This window comes from Martes martes (genome assembly GCF_963455335.1).
Source record: "Martes martes genome assembly, chromosome: 16".
NCBI lineage: Eukaryota > Metazoa > Chordata > Mammalia > Carnivora > Mustelidae > Martes > Martes martes.
Window position 1 is genome coordinate 5,254,488 of NC_137904.1, and position 5,453 is coordinate 5,259,940.

The 5,453-nt window shown below is 40.8% G+C and overlaps 1 pseudogene across 1 annotated transcript; it reads left to right on the plus strand.

Annotated features, from left to right (window-relative positions):
* The first annotated feature begins 2,684 nt into the window (after window positions 1-2,684).
* On the plus strand, window positions 2,685-4,687 carry LOC308356551 (stress-induced-phosphoprotein 1-like; annotated as a pseudogene). Its single transcript has 2 exons — window positions 2,685-3,028; window positions 3,259-4,687. The product of its transcript is annotated as a stress-induced-phosphoprotein 1-like (transcript).
* Window positions 4,688-5,453: the final 766 nt, after the last annotated feature.

A 5,453-nucleotide genomic window follows, 5' to 3' on the forward strand; every position in this document is an offset into this window, starting at 1 on the left:
CTCAAATGCTAATCTAAGGATGTCTTTAATATTGTGTATGTGTGTGTTTAATTTGGACACTCATATTAAATCCATCACCCCAGAGGATGAGAAAATTAAAGAAATATTGGTTAAGGATTTACACATAATGTTAATGGGGTACTTGATATTTTACTGCCTGATATCCATGTGTTAAAAACCTGCTACTTAATGACTAGGGGCATATTTAAAGTTCTTTGGAGGAGTGACTACCACATGACTCTAAGATAATTATGGTGATATTTAAAAAATCACAAAATACTTAATGCCATTGCTTTATTCAGCAATTCAATTTTGAATTCTGTTGAGCTATATCAAAGTTATAGTTTTATGTATATTGACAGTCAATAAAAGCATTAGCACTGGTTCCACCCCAGGCAGGACTAATAAATAGAATATAAACTAGCCCAATTTTCCAAAGACCTTCTTAATATCAAATGAAATAGAAGTCCTAAGTTTCATTCTGATTTCTATACCGAAATATAGTTGTACTGCATAGAAGTCAAAAATTTCTCAAATTAAAAGTTTATTAAAACTGACACAAGGAGAAATAAAAACCTTAATGAGTATATCTCTGGAGGAAATAAAGTTTGTATTAAAAGGAAAAAAAAAACAGACTCCTAACAAAGAAAACTGCAGGTTCACATTGCTTTAGTGGTGAGTTTTAGCAACTACTTAAATAATGCTAATTATTGCAAGAAATAGTGTTAATTTTGCACTATTTATTTCAGAAAATAAACTAAATCTACAAATCCAAAATTCAATTATATATGAAAAATAGAAAATAAAATGCAAGAATATCACTAACAATATCAAAAAATAAAATAAAGATAATTTAAAGACATGTGCAAGACTTAGTTTTTGATATTTACAAATTAAAGCTGGAAGAAATTAATAAAGATATATGCATACACACACACACACACAGACATATGTAAAATGTTTATATATTGACTGTAGACAAAATACCACCTAAATTATATATTAAATAAAATCCCTAATTGAAATGACAGTATAATGTATATATTTGCAAAAGATTCTAAAGGGTATAAGGAAATCCAAAAACCCTAGAATATCCAATGCAGTATTTAAAAAGAAAAAAACTTTACATTAACTGATTTTAACCCTTAAAGTGGAATGATCAAGAAAGTGTGTTATCAATGTGAAGATACACATGTAAGTTGATGGAAAATATTTGAGAGTCTAGAATTAGGCTTCTTTTCCCACAAAGATTCCAAAACAAACAAAACACTTTTCATCAAATGGTACTGAAACAATGGGACCTTTCTATGGAACAAGAAGAAAATGACCTTAATTTTTTCATAGTCTACACAAAAATTCATTCAAATGTATGACAGAACTAAGCATAAAAGCTAAAACTTTAAGGCTTCTAGAAGTTTTTCTGTTTTGTTTTAGGACACAGAAAGCACTGACCATAAGATAAAACACTGTGAAGTGAAATTCATCAACTGTAAGCCACAAACTAGGAAAAAAAAAGTGTAGCTATAGATATATAGTGCAGATGCTACAGATAGGTATCGATATAGATTACAGATAGAGAATAGAGATGATAGAGGTGAAGGTAGAGATAGAGACATCCATCATACGTAAAGATCTCCTGCAACTCAAATGTGTAAAGATAAATATAGCCAAAACCTGAGAACATTGACAAGAAGATATACAACAAGCAAATAAATTGTGTGACATGATTAGTTATCAGAGTTATCAGGGAAACACAATTTAAAACCACAATTATATAACACCACTCACCCACTAGAAGAGCTAAGATTTTTTTAAAAAGTGTTTTTCTTACTCAGTAGACTATGATTTAGATTAATCTACATAAAATTTAAGTTGACTTAAAAATGTTTCAATTTTTATTAGTGTGACTTCTAATACAATTTCCAATATAATGTCTTCATTGGAATTATCATCTTATGGTATATTCTCAAGAGAGTTTAAGCCTAAGATTTTGGCACATAGTACCATATTTCAAAAAAATCCTACTAGCATGCTTAATTTAAAGAATTCCATTAAATTTAATTTAATGGAAAAAACAAATATTTGGGGGAAATCATCAGGCCCAAAAAGTTCTGGCCGATGAGCAGATTAAGTAGTCCTCCCCTACAAACAGCTCATGAGGCAGCTAGTGAAAAGAGCATGGATAACAGGGTCTGTGTAATAGGATTGTTAGAGTCTTTGGTCACGTGGTTCACTCTGAAGCACTCACACAGGTCCTAGATTTCAATTCAGAATACTGTTGATAGAACCAGGGGCTAAGTGGATAAATTATAATGAAGACTACTTATAACCAGAATCTTAGACCAGGGATTTTAGCATCCCAAATCGCTGCCATAAATTGGAGTTTGCTCCAATATAAATTTTGATTAAGAATTCAAAAAAAATCTTAGACATATTTACTATTTAATAAGTACCTTCAATGACCACTGACAAGACGGCTTGGGACGGAAGTCAGGATACTGACTCACAAATACAGAAAACAGAAGAAAAATACCAAGCTAGAAAAGACCAGCAACCTCTCCCTCTCAAGCTAAATCTATGTTCGTTTTTCACTGATTTAATAACGGAAATAAATGATATCCTCGGGAAAAGAAGCAGTTGCCTTCATTTGAAATATCATAAAAAAAGGAAAATTATTAAGATAAATGACTAAAGGCGTGTGGTTGGAAACGCGGAGCGGACGGAGTCGATTCGACGGGCTTCCGGGCCGGGCTGTGGAGCAGTTAAATGAGCTGAAAGAGAAGGGCAATAAGGCCCTGAGTGCAGGCAACATCCACGACGCGCTCCAGCCCTACTTGGAGGCCATGAAGTTAGACCCCAGGAACCACGTGCTCTACAGCAACCGCTCGGCGGCCTACGCCAAGAAGGGCGACTACCAGAAGGCCTGTGAGAATGGCTACAAGACCGTGGACTTGAAGCCTGACTGGGCCAAGGGCTATTCGGGGAAAGCAGCGGTTCTTGAGTTCTTAAACGGATTTGAAGAAGCCAAGTGGGGACGCCTGGTGGCTCAGTTGGTTAAGCAGCTGCCTTCTGGCTCAGGGCATGATCCCAGCGTCCTGGGATCGAGTCCCACATCGTGCTCCTTGCTTGGCAGGGAGCCTGCTTCTCCCTCTGCCTCTGCCTATGCTCGCTCACTCTCTCTCCCACTCTCTCTCTGACAAATAAATAAATAAAATTTTTAAAAAATTTAAAAAAAAAAACTGCACTGAAGAAGCCAAGTGAACCTACGAAGAGGGTTTAAATCATGAAGCAAATAATCCTCAGCTCAGAGAGGGCTTACAGAACATGGAGGCCGGGCTGGCAGAGCAGAAGTTCATGAACCCTTTCAACATGCCTAATCTGTACCCGAAGTTGGAGAATGATCCCAGGACCAGGAGGCTGCTCATTGATCCCACCTACAGGGAGCTGATAGGGCAGCTATGAAACAAGCCGTCCGACCTGGGCACCAAACTGCAAGATCCCGGGATCATGACCACTCTCAGTGTCCTGCTAGGGGTGGACCTGGGCAGTATGGACGAGGAGGAGGAAGTGGGAACGCCTCCCCCACCTCCTCCTCCCAAGAAGGACACCAAGCCAGAGCCGATGGTAGAAGACCTCCCAGAGAACAAGAAGCAGATGCTGAAAGAGGAGTTGGGGAATGAGGCCTACAAGAAGAAAGACTTTGACACAGCCCTGAAGCGCTACAACAGAGCCAAGGACCCGGACCCCACCAACATGACTTACATGACCAACCAAGCAGCTGTGTACTTCGAGAAGGGCGACTACAGTAAATGCCGGGAGCTTTGTGAGAAGGCCATCGAAGTGGGGCGTGAAAACCGAGAAGACTATCGACAGATTGCCAAAGCTTACACTCGAATTGGCAACTCCTACTTCAAAGAAGAAAAGTACAAGGATGCCATCCATTTCTATAACAAGTCTTTGGCAGAGCACAGAACCCCAGATGTGCTCAAGAAATGCCAACAGGCGGAGAAAATTCTGAAGGAGCAAGAGCGGCTGGCTTATATAAACCCCGACCTGGCCTTGGAGGAGAAGAACAAAGGCAATGAATGTTTTCAGAAAGGGGATAATCCCCAGGCCATAAAGCATTATACAGAAGCCATCAAACGGAATCCAAAAGATGTCAAACTGTACAGCAATCGAGCCGCCTGCTACACCAAACTCCTGGAGTTCCAGCTGGCGCTCAAGGACTGTGAGGAGTGTATCCAGCTGGAACCGACCTTCATCAAGGGCTACACCCGGAAGGCAGCCGTGCTGGAGGCCATGTAGGACTACACGAAAGCCATGGACGTCTACCAGAAGGCCTTAGATCTGGACTCCAACTGTAAGGAGGCGGCGGACGGTTACCAGCGCTGTGTGATGGCCCAGTACAACCGCCACGACAGCCCCGAAGACGTGAAGCGACGGGCCATGGCCGACCCCGAGGTGCAGCAGATCATGAGCGACCCGGCCATGCGGCTCTTCCTGCAGCAGACGCAGAAGGACCCCCAGGCGCTCAGCGAACACTTAAAGAATCCTGTAATAGCACAGAAGATCCAGAAGCTGATGGATGTGGGTCTGATGGCAATTCGGTGATGACTCGCTCATCATCCCCCTCCCTTCGCCCTCATGTGGAAAGAGGAGCTGGGACCGCGGCAAGCAGCGCGGAGCAGAGGGGAGAGCAGGGGAGAGCGAACAGCTTCTCTCTATATATTTATATGGACCTACGTGGAAGATAGAGACTCGTGTTTGCGTTACTCGCACCGCTGCTGCCTCTGGGCCCTCCCAGCACACGCATGGTCTCTTCCGCTGCCCTTGGGTTCCCTGTTCCCTTCCCCGCCCTCCGTCGCTGTCTCAGCTGCTCTCCCATAGTTGGTTATTTTTTATTTGGGGCAGTGGGCATGTGTGGGGAGGGGAGGCTGTTCTTCCCCGACCTCCGGTCCCAGCTGTTGTCACATTGTTAACTCCACGTGCCCTTCTCCAATAACACAAGCCAGTCGGGCGTGGTTATACGTTGAAAAAAAAAAAAAAGATAAATGACTAAAGTTAAGACCATATTATAATACCACATTAAATACATTTATTGGAAAATGATGATAGAGATCTCTCCCAGTGTAAAATACACTAAAGAAATTTTAGTTGAAAAATGAGTGTCTTGAGAGTGAAAGGAGAAATACTGGCTATGGCAAAATAGCCAATACTTACAGAATAAGTTTGAATTGCTATTGAACAGCTGTACATACACAGACAGGTCTTAAATCTTATGCCAACAAGTTGGTAAGCCTCCAATTTATCTTCTCTGCCTGATATAAGCTGGAAATAGATTTGATCAAATTAAACATTTGAGAAGTTAAATCTTATTGTTGGATCATTCTCTCAAGAATTTTAGGTCTGAAAACTTAGTAGAAACCAAGTGTCCAGCATCTTCCACAACAAAT